Source organism: Plecotus auritus (genome assembly GCF_963455305.1).
Source record: "Plecotus auritus genome assembly, chromosome: 6".
Taxonomy (NCBI): Eukaryota; Metazoa; Chordata; class Mammalia; order Chiroptera; family Vespertilionidae; genus Plecotus; species Plecotus auritus.
The window spans coordinates 60,745,144-60,766,267 of NC_137773.1; the positions used below are offsets into that span (position 1 = coordinate 60,745,144).

General features: G+C 37.1%; 1 protein-coding gene across 4 annotated transcripts in view; it reads right to left on the reverse strand.

The window, feature by feature from the left end:
- FBXW7 (F-box and WD repeat domain containing 7) overlaps window positions 1-21,124 on the reverse strand; it is a gene marked incomplete at its 3' end in the record, with an annotated part of 179,642 nt that overhangs the window by 138,816 nt on the left and 19,702 nt on the right. The gene's annotated exons all lie outside the window — the stretch shown is intronic.

Consider the following 21,124-nt stretch of genomic DNA (forward strand, 5'->3'; position numbering starts at 1 on the left):
GAGTCCTTTCCAAGAACCTTCAGAATAAAAAAATCATCTATCTTAACTAGCATAAAATGTTACTATATTCGAAATAACAATGCCATACAAAAAATAAAAAAGTTTTCTTATGAGTAAACCATACCAATAAGATTTTCTATCACTACCACTGCTAAAACCAAAATTGATCAAATGAATGACATCCATATCCACAAACCAGGGAAAAGGGGGGAAGAAAAATTATATTAGAGACCTAAACAATAGTTTAAAACAATACAAGTTTCTATAGGATGACAGGAAAATCTCATCATTACTTTGAGGTTAGCACAGGTTTTTTAAGACAGAAAAATCAAAACAACATACTGGACTTCATTAGCATTAAAAGTTGTTCCTAAAAAAGTGAAAATGAAAGCTACAGAGTAGGAAAAAATATCAATGCACATGTTCGACAAAGAACTCATATACAAAATACTTTTTAAACAACCTTATATTACACCAAGCTAAAGACAACCCAGTTTTTAAGATGGGCTAAAGACTAAACAAAAATTCACAAAAGATAACTTCAAAACCCAATAAACATATTGACAAGGTGCTCAATGTCACTAATCATTAGGAAAATAAAAAAGAAAACACAAGTAGATACTGATACCCCCCAAAACGACTACTTTTTACTTAAAAAAAAAAGAATCCTATATAATAAAAGAGTAATATGCAAATCAACCATCACTCTGCTACACCCACAAGCCACGCCCACCAGCCAATCAGGAGCGAATATGCAAATAAACCCAACCAAGATGGCTACGGCCACAGAGAGCAGGAGGGAGGCTTGCGTTTCCCCGGCAATGGAGGAAGCCAAGCTTTCCGCCTGCCCTTGCCGGCCCAGGCCTCCACTCAAGGATACAAAGTTTCAATGATAGAAGATACTCAGGGGTGGGCAAACTTTTTGACTCGAGGGCCACAATGGGTTCTTAAACTGGACCGGAGGGCCGGAACAAAAGCATGGATGGAGTGTTTGTGTGAACTAATATAAATTCAAAGTAAAGGAGCGGAGGGGAGAGCAAGAGAACCCTCCGCTCTTTCGGCTCCGCGGGCCGGATAGAACAGCCGAATGGGCCGGATTTGGCCCGCGGGCCGTAGTTTGCCCACGGCTGAATAAACCCAAACAGAAATGGCAGCAGCCACGAAGCTGGAAAGAGCAGGAGGCTAGGGTTGCCCCTGGTGATGGAGGAAGCCAAGCTTTCCACACACCCAGGCCGGCCCAGGCCTCCACTTAAGGCTACAAAGTTTCAATTATAGAAGATACATAAATCCCCCCAAAAATGGCTGCCCCACGGAGCAAGCAGAAGGCTTGGCTCCGCTCCAGGCTACAAAGTTTCAATTGTAGAAGATAAATAAACCCCAGATACCAGGGCCTCTGCTTCAGTCCCCAGGGGGTGTGGCCGGCCTGCAAACCACCACAGGCCCCTCACCCAGGCCGCCCCAAGCCCCAAGGGAACACCCACCCTGATCTGGGACACCCTTCAGGGCAAACCAGCTGGCCCCCACCCATGCACCAGGCCTCTATCCTATCTAATAAAAGAGTAATATGCAGATTGACCATCACTCCAACACACAAGATGGCTGCCCCATGTGATCAAAGATCCTGCCCCCATGTGGACACAAGATGGCCACCACAAGATGGCCAGCAGGGGAGGGCAGTTGGGAGGGACCAGGCCTGCAAGGGAGGGCAGTTGGGTGCAATCAAGCCTGCAGGGGAGGGAGGGCAGTTAGAGGTGACCAAGCCGGCAGAGGAGGGAAGTTGGGGGCAACCAGGCCTGCAGGGAAAGGCAGTTGGGAGGGACCCAGGCCTGCAGGGGAGAGCAGTTGGGGGAGACCAGGCCTGCAGGAGAGGGCAGTTAGGGGTGACCAGGCCTGCAGGGGAGGGCAGTTAGGGGTGACCAGGCCTGCAGGGGAGGGCAGTTAGGGGTGACCAGGCCTGCAGGGGAGGGCAGTTAGGGGCAAACAGGCTGGCAGGGGAGAAGTTAGGCATTAATCAGGCTGGCAGGAAAGTGGTTAGGGGGTGATCAGGCTGGCAGGCAGAAGCGGTTAGGGGCAATCAGGAAGGCAGGCGAGCAGTTGGGAGCCAGCAGTCCTGGATTGTGAGAGGGATGTCCGACTTCCCGTTTAGGCCCGATTCCACCGGGATCGGGCCTAAATGGGCAGTCGGACATCCCTCGAGGGGTCCCAGATTGGAGAGGGTGCAGGCTGGGCTGAGGGACACCCCCCTCCCCCATGCACGAATTTCATGCACCGGGCCTCTAGTACCAAGTATAAGTGAGAATGTGCAATAGCTGGCATTCTCATGCACTGCAGGTAGAAGTATAAATTGGTATAATCAGCATAGAAAACTATTTAGAAGTATCTACTAATGGTGAAAATACATACAGCCAATGACTAAATCATACTATTCCCAGGTATACAATCAATAGTTATCCTATATAATAAAAGCCTAATATGCAAATCAAACAGTGGAATGACCAGCAGAACGACTGGTGGCTATGACACGCACTGACCACCAGGGGGCAGATGCTCAACACAGGATCTGCCCCCAGCCCGCAGGCCCTAGGCCAGCCAAGGTGGGTGCCAGTGGACTCTCCCCGCCCCGCCCCCCCCCCCCCATCACTCCACTGGTCGCCCGCAGAGGGAGGCAACTGGCAGTGGCGGCGGCAGGGCCGGCAAGTGTGCAGCGGCAGGCCAGACAAGGTGGGTGCCAGCAGGGGCCCCACAGATCAGCCCTGATCGCCCACAAGGCCTAGGGACCCTACCCGTGCATGAATTTCATGCACTGCACCTCTAGTGTGTACATATGTGTTCAAAACGATATATACAAGATTTAGTATAGCGGCATTATTAAGGGGCACAGAACTGAATATAACCCAAATGTCCATCGGCAGTAGAAGGGAGAAATAAACTAGTATAATCATACAATGGACTCCTAAACCTCAGTGAAAATGATGCCACACACAAAATAGGCTACATCTCCCCAACATAATACTGTGTGAAATAAGCCTGGGGGATGGGGGGTGGTGGCACATGGGGAGATGCATACATATTAAAATATCTTATTTTTATTAAATTCAAGAATAAGCCAAACTAATCTCTGATCGCAAAGTCAGAATAACAATTACCTTGGGGGTGAAGGGATTATTTGACAGGCACAGGACACAGGGAGGTTTCAGAAGAGTCAATATGTTGATCTAACCTATAGTTAAAATGTGTGTTCACTTTATAAAAGTTCATTAATATAGAAAAGTTTATCAATAGTTTTCTGTATGTTAATTTTACTTCAATTATTTCAAAATTTTTATTTTAAAAAAGTTTAATAAAATTTTAAGATGAAAAATTATGTTATGTGCCATTAAATCAGTTCCGGCTCCTGCAACCCTATGAATGAGTGATGTCAACAATGTCCTGTCCGCAAAAGCCCTGCTCAGCTCCTGAGGACTCATGCATGTGGCTTCTTTTATGGAGTCAATCCAGATGAAAAAAGTACTTCTTAGTACTATAACTTCAAGTCATCATCCTAATGACACAAAGCTCACTAATTTGAAAATCTGAATTTCCTAATAATGTATTTTAATTTATTACTACTGACTGTATAAAGGTAAATTAAATATGTCTGGTCATTTTGTATTAAAAGTTTAAGAATAGTTTCAATGTAAACATAAATTTTACCACCAAGAGATTTCCTATGATTTTCTTTAATAGCAGGAAAAGTTTTGCATGAAATCTTGATAATGCCTATTCTACACAAGCTCAAGTTAGGTTTACAACTGTGTAGTTTCACTCATGTATTAAAAGTATTAATAGCTAATTCAGAAATTGATTTCAAAAGCAATCAAGTGGCCAAGTTAGGCATTCAGAAAAACTTTAAGACAAATTACTTGGCCCTGTTCCTTAGAAAATCTTAGACTTTTTAAAACCAATAACCTTTTTTTTCCCCCCAGTAAATAAAGGCTTTAATTTTTTAAAATTTATATTTATTGTTGAAAGTATTACAGATGTCTTCTTTGTTTTTTTATTTCCCCCCCCCCCCCATTGATCCCCTCCTCCTGGCACCTGCCCCTCCCAAGCCTTCACAACAGTATTGTCTGTGTCCATGGGCTATGCACACATGCATATAAATTCCCCTAATCTCTCCCCCTGCACCCCCCTCACCCCAATAACCTTTTGAAGAAAAAGCTGGCAAATAAATATTTTTATATATCTAAAAAATGTTTAGGTTAATATTTACAATAGTACCTTCTTTATTCAAAATATAAATATCTATATTTCCTTTTGTCCCATTTTATCTGTTATATTTATCTAAAAATTATTTTTTTAACTAACCAACTTATTTTTCTATTCTCTAAATTAAAGAATAGCATTATTTGATAAGATTTGAAAACTTTTATCCTAATGGAAAACTGCCTTGTTACAACCTATTTGTCTTGAGCATGTGAGACATCCTATATAATAAAGAGGTAATATGCAAGTTGATCATCACTCCAACACACAAGATGGCCGCCCCCATGTGGACACAAGATGACCACCACAAGATGGCCAGCAGGGGAGGGCAGTTGGGGGTGACCAGGCTGGCAGGGGAGGGCAGTTAGGGGCAATCGGGCCAGCAGGGGAGCAGTTAGGTGTCAATCAGGCCAGCAGGGGAGTTGTTAGGGGGTGATCAGGCTGACAGGTAGAAGCAGTTAGGCGCAATCAGGCAGGCAGGCAAGCAAGCGGTTGGGAGCCAGCAGTCCTCGATTATGAAAGGGATGTCCCAGGTTGGAGAGGGTGCAGGCTGGGCTGAGGGACGGACACACATACATACACACACACACACACACACACACACACACACACACTCACTCACTCACTCACGCACGAATTTCGTGCACCAGGCCTCTAGTTTTTGTTATATGAGCCTCTAAGACACAGGTCAGAGGAACAGGATGGCACAGGCCCCAAAAAGCCAGTTCCCTGAACAATTCCAAGAGCTAAGCATCCTTTGGACAAACTTTACTTTAAACAACTCATCAAAACCTCTCAATAACTTTCCTTGGTCTTGGGTTGTTTTATCTCTAAGATCTTGGCCTGTTACAGATCTCTCTAAACCTTCAATTGGCCAGGAACTGCTGTCAGATTTCTACTTGAAGGCAGCCAACCATTGGGTTGTAATTCTGATACATAAGGTGCACAAGCAACACTTACACAAAACAGATATTTTTAATCAGTCTAACCACTCCACCCCAACCCTGGTCCACAAACAGAAACCTGCTTCTTCTAATCCCGGTAATTATCTTTCTAAATGGTATATTTTCACCAAGATTGCTTACTTACAGTTCCCACTTTGGACAACTTGTGATATGAACACAACTGTTAATTTGAGAGGCACCTTAGAACAAAAAGGGGACTGCCCCAAAGAGAAGTTTGTCTTATCTTCCTAAAAGAGAAAGAACAACGTGGTAAACCTAAGGGAGACCTCCTCAGAGATCAAATACCTCAGCAAGACCACACAGACAAATACTAGGAGTAGGACCAGGATCATCTAGTTAGGATCCTCTATGAAGCTGAGAGCCAACAGATCCCATCCCAAATCTATAGAGTCTACAAAAGTAGACACAGGTTTATTAAGATAATTGCCTAACTTTATAATTTCTAGTAATACTTAAGACCCCAGAGAGGAAGATAGGATGAACAGTCTTTCCCCAAATCAAAAAATGAACAATAAATTCAGCAACTGCACACTGTTTATTCAAGAAATAAATGTAAGGAAGAGTGTTCGTAAATTATAACCATTATTTAAAAGTCTAGCATCTTAAGATAGTGCTAATGATATACTTTCCTAGAATACTGCTATTTTGTTGTTGTTTGCTAAATTCTAAAATCTTACATAATCCCTGAGACTGTACTATTCAATTGTGGAAGTAAAAAAGTTAAAACTTGGCTGGTAAAGAATATTTAAAAAAGCAGTCTCAGCTAGTCAAAAGTTATAAGTAGTTATGTAGATGTCAGATCTTGAATAATCTGGAACACAGCATTAGAAACCATTTCTCAAATTCCCCAGCACCCATTCAACTTGACAAGATTACAGTATTTCACAAAGCAATCCAATGCAAAGCAAGAGTTTGTCTCCACCTTATACAGAACTCAATCCTATCATACCTTTCAAATGTCTTCAAAAAAACTTCATACCATAATAATTTTTAAAAGATGTAAATTTTTTTACCTTAAAAGTCTCATGTTGCATTTCTATTCCCTTAACAAAGAAGGCATAGCATTCACTATTTAGATTCTCAAACATCTTGCCTGATTGCTACAAAACTGCAAAGGAATGCTTATACAATACCTCCAACAATTTGAAAGGAATCCCTCAATGTTCTAATGACATTCTCATAGACACTACCAACAAATGTGAAAACTAAATTCATAGTACTTTTAAAATACTTGACTGTCCCAGTTGTTAAAACACTGCAAATGTAAGTTTCAATAAAACTTCATGCATTTTTATAATCCTTTTCACTTTACAATTACACCTTTATAAAGTTATACTCTCAATGTTTTCTTCAACATTTCCACAAACCTAAAAGTATTTCTAAATTTCTCACAGTTCTTGTCAATTGCCAATTTTACAACATACTTCTTATGATGCCTAGGCCTTATATATCTTTCACTACCACGTTCATACCCCTTAAGTCAACACAAGCCCCAATTATCATCTTATTGCAGCGACATACAACCACTGTGAGAATACTGATCCCCTTCCAAAAAATAAACTTTATCTAGAAATGTAAACTGCTACCCACCTTGATATCTGCAACTGGAAGATTCTGCAATAAATAGAAATTTTATGGAGTCCTAAGATCGCACATAATCCCTGAGACTATACTATTCAAACTGAGTTTTAAAGAAAATAATAACTGAGAAGAGTAAACATATTAACTCTTCAATCAATGCTATAAAATGAAATGCATTCTAAAGAAAAGAAAGCTTCCACAAAATCAAATCCATCAATACGGAAAACAAAAGCCCAAAAGATTTATTTGAAAAAATATAGTTAGTAAAAAGCAGACCTATCTAGAACCAAGTGTTCAGAACCCCAATCTCCTTTTCTACTACCCCACTGACTACAAAGTAATTAGAACAAAGTAATTAAAAAGGTTAAAACATTTTCCCTTTGCATTCAAAAACACATTATTCCAACTAACCACATGTTTCAAGAGTACATGAAACATCTGTCAAAATAAGCCTTAATAAATTTAAAAGAATTAAAGTAACTAAAATAACATACAATATATGACATAATAGAATTAAGCTAGAAATGAGTAATAGAAAGCTACCCCTAAATCCCAACTATGGGAATCCAAGAATACATCTAAATACCCTGTGGATCAAAGGAGGCTCAAAAGAAATTAGAAAATATTTTGAACTAAATGAAAATAAAAATACAACATATCAGAAATTATTAGGATGCAAAATAGTGTTTAGATGGAAATTTTATAGCATTAAATGCCTATGTTAAAAATAGGAAAGAAGGGAGTAAGACTTTTAAGAATATCTTTTTATATAGTTTTGACTGTTAAGTGTTTTACTGTTTTATTATACTAAAAAAGAAATGAAATTAAATCAATGGGGGCAGCTAAAATACAAGTAAAAACAAATGAACTTAAGTGTTTATCAAATTGGTGCCATAAAAAAATAATTAATTAAAATAACTTATGAGCATATTACTCTTATATACCCTCACTGAGATATATTACATGGAAAAAACTGCATAGAAATCTTAAACTTTCATTACTTATTGTGCTTATTGTTGGCAGCAGCATTCGTGTGGCAATTCCAATATTATGTCATGTATACTGTAGGACAGGAAATGAATGAACATATATTGATGTTATTCTTAACCAGGATCCTCACAGTGGGAGAAGAGAGATCCAAATATGCAACAGGAGGAAAGAAGAACGCTGAAAAGAGAAGAACCCTTTGGTACTGGATTGGGATGAAAATATTAGTATGGGGTTTTTTTAAGTATTTCCTCGTTTTGTCCAATGAAAAGAGCCCCCAATAGAAGCAATGACATTCATCCAGTAATACAGAACACATCCTATATGGAGAAATAGCTATTTCCTAGTATAGGGTAGAGGAAGCATAAGGTAAGAATGGAACATTTGTTGTGCCAGAAAGCAAATAAGTACTCTAAAAATCATGGGACATATCAAAAAGACATTAAAAACCAGATTGAATGAGTTCCTACTGGCTAAATGTTAATAATTTGAACCTTCAAAAGAAATATAACAATAAAGGGTCTTAGCTCACTGAATAAAAGAAGAATCCATGAGCCCACAATGATAATGAAAAAAGGAGGGTAGAAACTCTTCCTTAGAGAAGAATGCCAGTTAATATATGTGTGAAGAATATCAGAACTAGAAAATCATCATTTTGCAAGCATCAATGTAATCAATGATTCAGACAAAAATCAACAGATTCAGCCTCAAGGCATGTATTAATTACCAAAGATAAAAAGATACCTTTACGCCCTAGCCGGTTTGGCTCAGCGGATAGAGTGTCGGCCTGCGGACTGAAGGGTCCCAGGTTTGATTCCAGCCAGGGGCACATGCCTGGGTTGTGGGCTCGGTCCCCGGTGGGGGGTGTGCAGGAGGCAGCTGATCAGTGATTCTCTCTCATCATTGATGTTTCTATCTCTGTATCCCTCTCCCTTCCTCTCTGAAATCAATAAAAATATATTTAAAAAAAAAAAGATACCTTTACAATGCAGAAATTTGGCAGCACCAGCTAAATCAAATAATCCAGCTTAACATCACAAATAATGGAACCAATCTATAATAATAAAAGTGTAATATGCTAATTAGACCGGACGTCCTTCCAGACCTTCCGGACCTTCCAGACGAAGCCACAGTGGGTGGGGGCCGAGGCCAAGGCCAAGGCCAAGGCAGCCGCCCACAGCGGCGGGGACCAAGCCCCTTGCACGAATTTCATGCATCCGGCCTCTAGTTAGTAATACAGAGATTAAATTAAGCAAATTTTAAATACTTATATAAACATGGATAAATCTTGAAATGAACATTGAGTGAAAAAAGCAAATTACAAAGAGATGTAAACAATATAATAATATTTATTTACACCTTGAAAACAAATCAATATTATTTACTCTTTTTATAAATGTGTGCATAAAAGTGTAAAAACTTAAAGGATACCTTCAGCTTAGTAATTACACCTTGGAGGGAGGCAAAGATTTAATTAGTAACATTAAAGTATATTTTCAATTTAGTTTAAAAGTTCTGAAACAATTACAGCAAAATGTTAATATTTGCTTATTTTGACAGTATGGATACATGAGCATCTTATATTCTTCCTTGTATTTTTTATATTTTTAAATATTCCATCATTTAGAAATTTAATTTTTAAAATTAATTTCTGCTATACTACCTTAGTTCTGTGATTCCTGGTATTTAAAACTATTGCTTTGAAGAACTTTAATTTAGAAACAGGCTCCCAGTAATCTCTTTAGTCTCTGACATTAATGGACAGAAGCAAATCAACACTGCAAAAATGATTCTAATAAGCAAAATGCATTTCATTTACTTAAATAAAAAATAACCTGGAAGGCATGCCATATGTGGGGCATTACACCTTCTCCAAAGTTTAATATTTCCTGCATTTTATATTGCTCTTAATATGTATCACCATTTGAAGAATTAAAAGTTTATCCATTCTAATAACTCAGTTTTTTCATTTAGACCTAACTCTACAAAACCATCCTATTAAAGTTATTATTTTAATTCCAATTAATAAGTTTATTTTTAAAACCTACTAGTGTTGTAAAATCAGTACACACAAAAAAAATTTTTAACTCAAATTTTTAAGTGATTTGATAAGTTAGTTCTTTATCACATTCCCTTTAATGCTTTAATCTATTTGTGAAAACTTTCTATTTTCTGCTTAAGAGAAGGTCAACGGCTTTCACTTCACTACTCTAACATAATCATGAATTGAAATAAGAACTCTTAGCTCTTTGGACTGACAAAGCTACCAGTATGCCTAAGCCAATAAAGCGATTCGTTCATTAATGCTGCTAATAAAGCAACCTTTTGTTAGTCTATGAAACATCAGAAACCTCAGAGACTAACTTTGCAATTTTCCCATTTTTGCCATATGAATTTAAAAGTTCTCTTATGTACCATTTACTTTAACAACTAAAACATAATCATTCTAAAAATTTGACCTTCCATTCTAGGTATTTAATAGCTTAACACATTAGTTCCAATTTCAGAAAACTGTTCCTAGAGGAAAGATGGGCATTTTTAAAAAATGACTGTAAGGTAGTTTTTAATAGTGTTTAATAAATATAATAGCATGAGGATATAATTAATTGAACTGAGATAAGAAAAAAAAAATCTTCAATGAGGAGATACTTTTAAACTAAATAAATGAAAGTATATTTAGGTTTAGAGAATAGCTTATATACAAAACAAGATAGATAAAACATCACGGTAAATTCAAATTTTTTAATTAATTTAGTAAGGCTGGAATGTATTGTGCATATAAGAAATTAGTAGAAAATGCCTGTCAGTTCTTAAAGAGCCACATTTGCACTGCGCTCTAGAATTTAGACTTTATTCCATGCAATGGGCACTCACTAAAAAGTTGTAAGAAAAGATATGTGGCACTCAGGTCTGGGTTTTTGTGTGTGTGTATTTTGTTTTGTTTTGTTTTTAGAAAAGTCACTCATGAATGCCCAAAAGCTTCTATTTTTCTTTTCAATCTCTTTTATTTTTATTTTTTTTAATTTAACAAATCTTTATTGTTCAGATTATTACAATTGTTCCTCTTTCCCCCCCTCCCCCATAGCTCCCCTCCACCAGGTTCCTACCTCACCCTCTGCCCTTACCTCCCGCCACCTGTCCTCATCCATAGGTGTACGCTTTTTGTCCAGTCTCTTCCTGCACCCCCCACTCCCCTTTTCCCCCAAGAATTGTCAGTCCACTCCCTTTCTATGCCCCTGATTCTATTATATTCATCAGTTAATACTGCTCATCAGATTTTTTATTCCCTTGGTTTTTAGATTCACTTGTTGATAGATACGTATTTATTGTTCATAATTTTTATCTTTATCTTTTTCTTCTTCTTCCTCTTCTTAAAGAATACCTTTCAGCATTTCATATAATTCTGGTTTGGTGGTGATGAACTCCTTTAGCTTTTTCTTATCTGTGAAGCTCTTTATCTGATCTTCAATTCTGAATGATAGCTTTGCTGGGTAGAGTAATCTTGGTTGTAGTTTCTTGCTATTCATCACTTTTAATATGAGAAATCAGCTGACAATCGTACAGGTTCTCCCTTGTAGGTAACTAACTGTTTTTCTCTTGCTGCTTTTAATATTCTCTCTTTGTCTTTTGCTCTTGGCATTTTAATTATGATGTGTCTTGGTGTGGTCCTCTTTGGATTCCTTTTGTTTGGGGTTCTATGCACTTCCTGGACTTGTAAGTCTATTTCTTTCACCAGGTGGGGCAAGTTTTCAGTCACTAAAAAGCTTCTATTTTCAATAACTTCAGATCCACAAAAAAGCTAAGTCACTTGATCAGTCCTCCAGCTTAGGAAATGGGAGTCTTCCACATTCTTAATACTATAATATGCTCTTTCCCAAGAAGAGACAACAGTTAAAAACAATTGTAACAGCCCAGCCAGTGTGGCTCAATGGTTGGGTGTTGACCTACGAATCAGGAAGTCATGGTTAGATTCCCAGTCAGGGCATATGCCAGGGTTGTGGGTAGGGGGCCAGGAGGCAGCCAATCGATGATTCTCTCTCATCATTGATGTTTCACTCTCTCTCCTTTTCCCTTCCTCTCTCTGAAATAAACATTTTTAAAAAATCATAACAGAAATCTAACTACTTTGTTAAACTGCCTAAGTATTCCATGGAAATACGAAATAGCAAAAATCAAAAGCACTCCCTTTCCTTCAATACTTTTAATTTGTATTTGTATTAGAGATAATATGTTCAGTGGTACAATTACAACCAAACATTTTTAGCAATCTTTATTATTTATCAGTTCATAACTTCATTTGGAAGTGAGGCATATCAAAGTTTAAAATATACTCTATGGGTATCTATATATATAAAAGCCTAATATGCTAAGTGTCCAACCAATTGGTCTACCAGTCGCTATGATGAGCACTGACCACAAGGGGGCAGACGCTCCGACTGGTAGGTTAGCTTGCTGCTGGGGTCTGACCAATCAGGACTGGGTGAGATGGGCCGGACACACCCTGGAGCCCTCCTGCGGTCCCTCCCTGGCCTCTAAAATATTTTTTCTAATTAATTTTCTTTCAATGTGCATGAATTTGTGCACCAGGCCTCTATTAAAAAATCAGAAAACAGGGAGCCCTTAAAGATCATCATCCCTGATAAACATCAAAACTAATAGGCAAAGGAGAAAGTATATTAGAGAAGAGAAAAAGAAGAGGTATTTAGAGTAATCTTTGTAAATAGGAAAGCGGTCTTTTATTTGCATAGCTTCCATGTAAGAAAATAGAAAGAGAAAATTATAAAACTCAATAGCATTTGAGAACCAAGTAGCAGACTTTTTGGACATGGTTCAAGATCAAAGGACATAGTATTATTTCTCCTTTTTTAGCAGATGCCAATAAAATAAAAAAGAATTACTACATATCAATCATTCTCTCACATTCATAACTTTTTATAACATACTGACTAAACAAAGTATGCAATAATATAATAGCTCTTCAATTCTTATATCTTTAATAAAAAAAGAAAAAACTACAATAGCACAATCATCCAATAAATTTATTATGCTAGTCACTAACAGGGCAAAAATAAATATACTCTGCCCTCTGAAAACTTAGTCTACTGGAGAGATTGATATGAACTAATCAAACAAATAAATCACAAATATGATAAAAAGCCATGAATACACATAACAGTTGCTTTTAACCTAGTGAGTGTTTTGAGTGAGGAAAGCCTTTCTTTCAAGGAAGTGACCTTTAGATTGATATTTGGAAAATGTTTAAAAGTGAGGAGGGATTTAGGAGAGTGGCTGATGGGGGAAGGGATCATGGAATTAAGGTGTGGTTCACAGGGTAGGACAATTATATTGGCAAAGTTTTATTTATTAAGGTGGTGGTGAGAACATAGGTGCTATGTATGGGTTTTCATAACATTTGTATTAAAAAAAACTTTTTATGTTGAAAATTTCAAACACAAAATAAACAGAACATAATAAACCCATATGTATCCATTACCCAACTTTAGCAACCATCAATATCCGGCTATTCTTGTTTCATCTGAACCCTCCACTCCCTGCCACCCAACTTATTCTCATATTTTAAGGTAAAATTTACATACACTGACATATACACTCCTTTACCATAGTACTCTGACAAGTACACTCCTGTAACCTCTATAAGATACTTTTTCACTTCAGGAAACTCACTTATGCCCCTTCCCAGCTGAGCAACAGCACTTCCCATAACTAAAGAACTAACCCATTGTTCAATATTCTTTTTACCACAGATTAGCTTTGCCTGTTCTAGAACTTAATATAAATGGAATCAGAGCATACTGTGTCCAGCATCTTTCACTGGGTGAGTTTGTGAGAGCCATCCATGTCATTGGCATGCAAGTTTCTTCCTGTTTATCACTGAGTAGTATTCCACTGTATGAAAACTTTTTAACCACTTATCCTACGGATTGACGTTTGGGTTGTTTCCAGTTGTTAATTACTATGAATAAATCTGCTCTAAACATTATTTTAAAAGGCTTTTTGTAGACATGTTTTCATTTCTCTTAGGAAAACACCCAGGAGAAGAATTAGAACTGCTGGTTCCAAAGGTAGGTGTAATGCTTAAATTTATAAGAAATTGCCAAATAGTTTTCCAAAGTGGCTCTACCATTTTATACTCACACCATGGATAAAGGGGGACTACTGTGCACTGCTTTCCATGGATGCTGGAACTGTCATCAAAGTACTTCTCATTACCTTGGTGAATGAAGTATCTCCTAGACCTCTTTGTGGATAATGGTGGGAACATGGGGAGGTCAGGATGGTCTCATTGAAAAATCCATTCCATCAGTCCTATTTCCCTTATTCTTTTGAGTTCTTCCTCTAACTATTCCATGAGTTTTTAGGCATTTAACTTCATTTAATATAGATCAATGCTGGAAGCAGTCAAGGGAGCAAACAATACAACACATCCTAGCTGCTTGAGCAATACTGAATCCAGAATCTCTGGTAATTGTCCCATGCCAGTACACTGAGCCAAATGCAAAAAGCATGTTTCCCTCTCATCATCAGAACCCATTTCTCTACGTATTCCTGAAGTTTTTACTAAGATGTTAGCAAAAATCTTTTAATGCTGATAGATAATGCTTTTCTTCCTATTTTGACTATGCAAAGGCAAAGCATGTACAATATGACTCCAGTTAGAGTTCTGTAAACAACAAGGATTATAGAAAGGGATAGGAGAAAGCTAGCTCCCTTTGAATGGTAACTGTCAAAAGCAAGATTGTTATAGGTCTCCAAAGAAGACAAGGAAAGACAGCTTCTGTCAGCAATAGACTTCATAGAGTTTGCAGACCTGTAATATGTTTCCATAATGCCCTATATAAAGTAAACTGATTTAAAAGATTATTAGCAGCAATAAATATGGCCTATGTCCAATAAGGGGCATTTATTACATTGCTTTTCATCACCTCAAATTTTCTTAAAATTAGACAATTAATCTATTTGTTATGTATTTAGTATGAACTGTCATTAAGATGAGGCAGCATTACGGTACTCAAATGCAAGAGCAATTAAATTTAAGCCTCTAGAGGGCAGCATATCTCATTGGATAGACAGGTGAAATGCAGGATAAGCAAGTTTCTTTCTGTAAGATGCCTCAGTCTTTAATATATCATTGCGCATTGTGAATCTTTAATGGGCCATTATTATGTATACAGTGTTCCTTCAAACTTACTTAATCACAGAACCCTTTATTCAAGAACCATCTCTAATGCCTACTATAGAATGCATTTTGGAAACAATCTAGTGAGCAAATTTTCTCAAGACAAGTTTTACTTCCTACTTTATTCATGGACTTACTCTTCTAATTTTTAAAACAGGTCTTTAGACATCTCCCTGTATTCACAGATCATGACTAGGAATGAACAAAACCTGGTAAGGGCATTCATCTATTTTGTGGAAATCAGAAACATGCAGAACTTATTGCTTGGCTTGCTCAAAAGACAACAGCAGATACAGGGGCTGGCAAAAGTAGGTTCACATTTGTGTAGAAAAACTGACCTAGTCACAGTATCAAATAACTGTAAACCTACTTTTGCCATCCCTGTAAATAAAAGAAAAAAACTTGGTGCTATAAATAGTTGAGATATGGACTCTCATAACTTCAAAAACCAAAGGAGTTTAAGTATATTTAATAAAACATTTTCCTATTTATCCAAATATTAAATATTTGAACACCATTAACCATCTTTCCACAATTCATGTCAACTGAAAGTCCGTTTTCTAATCTAAAGGTCTGTTGTAAACCTGATAAGAGCCCTACAGATATCTATAGATAAAACATTCTTAATTTTACTTGTGAGAAGGAATTTAAGCAAAATTACACACACCTTTTTTTGGTCTTTCACCAACATGATAAGTTTTTAGAATGTAGACATTTTTCCACTCTTCAAGTATTCTAATAACAGGGGACTCTGCCTTTAACAAAAAATATTATAATCCCTAGTCCCCAATCTCCAAAATACTTTAAGAAAGTATATAACCAACTCTCAAAGTTTTAACTTCCAGTCCTGGAAGTATAGTATACTAGTGTAACCAACCAATACATTAGCCATTAGCTGCATGTGAACCCTTGAAATGTGACCAGTGTTAATAAGGAATTGCATTTTTATTTAATTATGAATAATTTTATTTAAATATAAAAACTGAAGCAGTATAAAATGTCCTTCTACTAAAGATAATTTTATTGTTTTGGTAAGTCTACATTTCATTGTAACCACTGCACTGCACACTAAACTGTACATGTAGAAATATAGTGACTCATTTCTAGTATTACACAGAAATAAAACTGATCTAGTCAGTATCAATTAACTATTCAGTTGAAATTTTTTTTTCTACACACTAATGTAATAATGGTGCAATATATTTACTTAATTTTTTTGGCAAATAAGTTGCAAATTAAAATTGGTAACTAAATAGAGATACTTTTTCACTTTAATTTTAGTTGCCTTTTAAATTTTAATATTTTGAATATAATTAAGTTACTTTCTTTAACTCAAAAAACAAATGGACAAAGGAAGTGATAGACAAATTTTTTAAATTAAAATGAAGGTATTCTACCTATGCAGCATCAAGTGGAGATATGGAAACTACTAGTTCTATGACCAGAACAGTGAAGTGAGACTGAAAGAAATTTTACTATTAATGACAATTACAATTAGCTGTGGCAGAGCAAAATACAAAAGATGTTTCTTACGTAAAAAGTATTTTCATTATAATGGATAGAACTGTGCAAACTGGCTATAAAAATGACATAAAACAGTTGATAAAATTTAGAGTTGCTTTTCAACTTATACAATGTCCTCTGGAATTTGATGTTAATAATACTGAGTTGACACAAGAGTTAGTGAATTTGCTTAATTTGAGTAGCATAACTTTGAAACTAACAAGCTTTTACTTCAGAATCTAATACATTCTACTAAAAAAGCATAAATTAGTTTTATCCATTTGGATGCAAATATTTAAAGAAAGTTATTTTTGGTACTTAAATTCAAATATTAAAAATCATAAGAATGTTGGGAACAACTTAGGTATGTGAATCTACATTTCCAACCATAAACTATGAAATCTAAATGAAGATCAAGTGTTTCTGATGAAAATTTAGTGACCAAATTGAGATGTAAAATATCAGGTTTCCAAGAATCAGTACGCCCAAAAAAGTAAAATATCTCAATGTTTTTATATTGATTATCAGTTAGAATGATATGTTTTGGATAAATCAGGTTAAGTAAAATATATTCAAATTAATTTAGCCATTTTTTGCTATTTTAATGAGGCTACTGGAAATTTTTTAATTATATACAGTATGTGGCTCAAATTACATTTCTGTCACACAGGGCTATTCTGGACAAGATTAAGGATGAACATAATTAAGTTTATCCTTATGAGCGGAGCACATTCTTTAGAACATTGTTATCAAGTACTAAAATATCACCTTGAAAGTTCACATTATGATTGCCCATCACATTATATGCACAACACATAGAGAATGAGTCTCAGCAGCAGAATATAAATTTGCCTGAGGAAGATTCAATGATATACCGTTTTGCAGCATTTGCAACTTCCGTGTTACAATAGCTTAGTCTTTTTAAAAAAACTAAAACAGGACAAAACCATTCTCTAGGAAACTAGTTGCAGAATATTATCAGCAGCAAATTATCTATATATATAAAAGCCCAGCAACCGGAACGGCCGAACGACCAGAATGACCAGAACGACTGGTGGCTATGACGCGCACTGCAGCAGCCAACCAGCCTGACCCAGGCCTTAATCGCGCCCCCCGCCCCGCCCCACCCCAGCCAGCTTGGCCCTCAATTGGCCCACAACACCCCAATCGGAGATGGAGTCATCTGGCCAACCACCCGCAGCCCCTCCGGCCCAATGGGCCCCCAGTGGGGCAGGCTGGCCGGACCCCATGCATGCACAAATTCACGCACCAGGCCTCTAGTATAAAGATAAGGAGAGTGGAAAAATTGTGTGCTTATTAAGAGTAAAGATGCAAACCACATGAAAATAAAAGAAATAGTGATACTATAATAGCTAAACATTCCAATTTTTTTGTAACAGGAATAGGCATCTCATTTCCTATACTTACTTCCTAAGGACATCATAATGTTGGACTCACACAAAAAAATAAAATGGCAAAGCAAAACTATAGCACTTTTTTTTGTTAGTGAATTGCAATTTTTCAGAAAACAGAAACAAGTCTTAAGCATACTCATGCTTTCCACAGAAGCCAAGAGAGTATCCGTCACATGATACTAAATTTATTTCTTTAGAATTTACTAAGTACAGTATGTTTAATGCTTAAAGTGACTTATAATTTTGGTTTTAGAGTGCCTAAGAGTTTTTTTAAATAAATAAGCACATGAGAAATATATATTCTAAACACCATAATACATAAGGATAGACATATACACCAATGGAACAGTACTGAAAGTCCAGACATTATACCATACATCCATGGCCAATTGACTTTTAAGCAGGGGCACCAAGTCCACTCAACGAAGAAAAAATAGTTTTTCAACGAAGTGTTGGGACAACTGCATTTTCACGTACAAAGGAAGGAATCCACACCATACACAAAAGTAAACTCAAACTAGATCAATGATCTAAATATAAGCTAAAATCACAAGCTTCTTCCAGAGAAACACAGGGGTAAATCTTCATGATCTTGGATTGCCACGACCATGGCAATGTTTTCTTACAGATGACACCAGAGTATGAGCAGTCAAAGAAAAACTAGGTAAACTGTACTTTATCAAAATTGAAAACGTTTATACATAAACAAACATTACCAAGAAATTAAGACAATCTACCAAATGGATGAAAATATTTATAAACCATATATCTGATAAGGGATGAATATTCAGAATATATAAAGAATTCCTACCACACAAGAACAAAGACAAACCCAATTTAAAAATAGGCACAAGACTGGGTAGACATTTCTCCAAAGAAAATATATAAATGGCCAATAAGCACATGAAAAAAAATGCTTAACATCATTAGTTATTAGAAAAACATAAAGCTTCTTAAAGTACTAATCCAGAAAAAAAAGTCTGAAAATCCATTATTTCTCTCCAAAAAGAAGTTGGCATGATTCCTCTTCCCTTTTGCTCATCAAGTGCAATCTACATATAAAAAAAACCCGAATATGCAAACAGACCGAACAGCGGAACTGAACAACCGAACTGGTCACTATGACGTGTGTTGACCACCAGGGGGTGCGTGCAGAACATGGCAGGTGTTTTGCGCGGCAGGATGGTGAAGCAGGTGAGCGGGGGTGGGGGGAGGTGAGGGGGGGCAGATCAAGGCAGGGCGCCAGTCACTGTCATTGGGGCGAGCCTCTGGTGGTTACTGAAAATTCTTTGCTCCTGCACCCCACCCGGCGCTCACCCCACTGCTGGCACCTGGTGCTGGTCCCGATCGTTTGGTGCCGTCAGTGGGTGTGAGCGGCGGCTGCTGGCCCCGAACACCCCTGATGGCTTCTCCACCTCCTCATGCTCCTGAGGGGCAATCTGGACCAGCAGCCACCACTAGCACCCACTGACGGTGCCAGCCCTGCTTGCACCTGCTGCTGGAACCAGCCCCAATCGCTCCACACTGTCAGTGGGTGGGAGCAGCAGCAGTGGGAGCGGGGCTGCCGGTAGAGAGGGAACCGAGGGCCATGGTGGGAGGGGCCAGGTGGGGGCACAGAAGATGGGCTGAGACCCGCCCCTGTGCCCACTGCAGCCTCGTGGCCCACAGTTCCGTTCAAGGTGCACAAATTCGTGCACTGGGCCCCTAGTATGAATATAAGAGAAAGGACGGGAGCTTATTTAAAATCAGAAATATCTGGATTAGCATCCTGATCCCTGCACTGGTGGCATGACCATGGGCAGTTACTCAAATTTTCTGGTCCTCCATTTTTTTTAATCTATAAACAAAGTCCAAAATATCCATAGCTTCCTTTTTCCTGTTTATATTCCCTTATTTCTTTTTCTGTGTTTACCAATATAAGTAATCAAATTTCAAGTAGATACAGCTTTTGATCCAATAATTTCACTTTGGAGAAAGTATCCTGCAGAAAATAAATAAGAAAGTTCTCAATGTGCCATTATTATGAAAATATCAAGATATATTATGAAATAAAAAAAGAAAATCTGTATACTATGTTCTCTTTTTTATAAAATGGAAGAGAATACCACTAAACATTTCTGTGAGAGAGAGAGAGAGAGAGAGTGTGTGTGTGTGTGTGTGTGTGTGTACATACATGCGCACATAAAAACATTCTGGAAATATTTTTTAAGTACTCTATATGTTAAAATATTTCACTTTTACTATTTCAGACATGTTAAAAGGAGAAAAATACTGACTCTATCTGGATAAGAGGAAAAATAAAACTGAAGCCCCATAATAAAGAAACTGCTAATAGTGTTAACCAGAAAATGATATGAATGAGTTACATGTATCATATGCTGATTCAAATGAGGTATTTTTTCATATTATATGAAAATAAATAGATCTATGTTTGACATAATGAATAAATCCAGAAAAAAAATCCTCTTCGTTCTACTTAGTGTTTCTCTGTACTCTGTTCTAATACTTGCCTTTCTAAGTCTCCAGAATATGTACATATACATATACAATATTTATACACATTCATTCATTCCTTGGTTTGTCAATGTAGATCTTCATTCTTAAAGTTTAGATTATTTTAAAATGAATTGAATTGACAAACGTATCTATATTGTCTACATAATCTATCATTCATATGTAGCACTTATTTTAGAAATACTAAGAAACACCACAATGAATGAAAAGAAAAGTGGCTTGAGGTCACACTTTGTAAAACTTTTAATGCAAACTAAGTATTTTCTATTATGCTGTATGAGCAATAGATAGCCACTGAACATTTGAACAAGAATGTGAAGAAACAATGTTCTTGGAGAATAAATGTGATCTCAAAAGCTGGGGGATTATTCATACTAGCCAAAAATTAGAAGCAACCCAAATGTCCATCAAGTGATGAATAGATAAACAAAATGTGGTATCTTCATACAATGGAATACTATTCAGCCATAAAAAAAGAATGCAGTACTGGTGCATGGCATAACACAGAAGAACCTTGAAAACACTATGCTGAGTAAAATAAGCCAAACACAAAATGCCATATATTGCATGATTTCATCTACATAAAATGTCCAAAATAGGCAAATCTATAAAGAGAGAAAATAGATTGGTGCTTGCCTGAGAACTGGGGGGAGGAGAAATGGGGACTGCTAATGGAAATAGGGTTCCTTTTCAAGATGATGAAAATGCTATAGAAT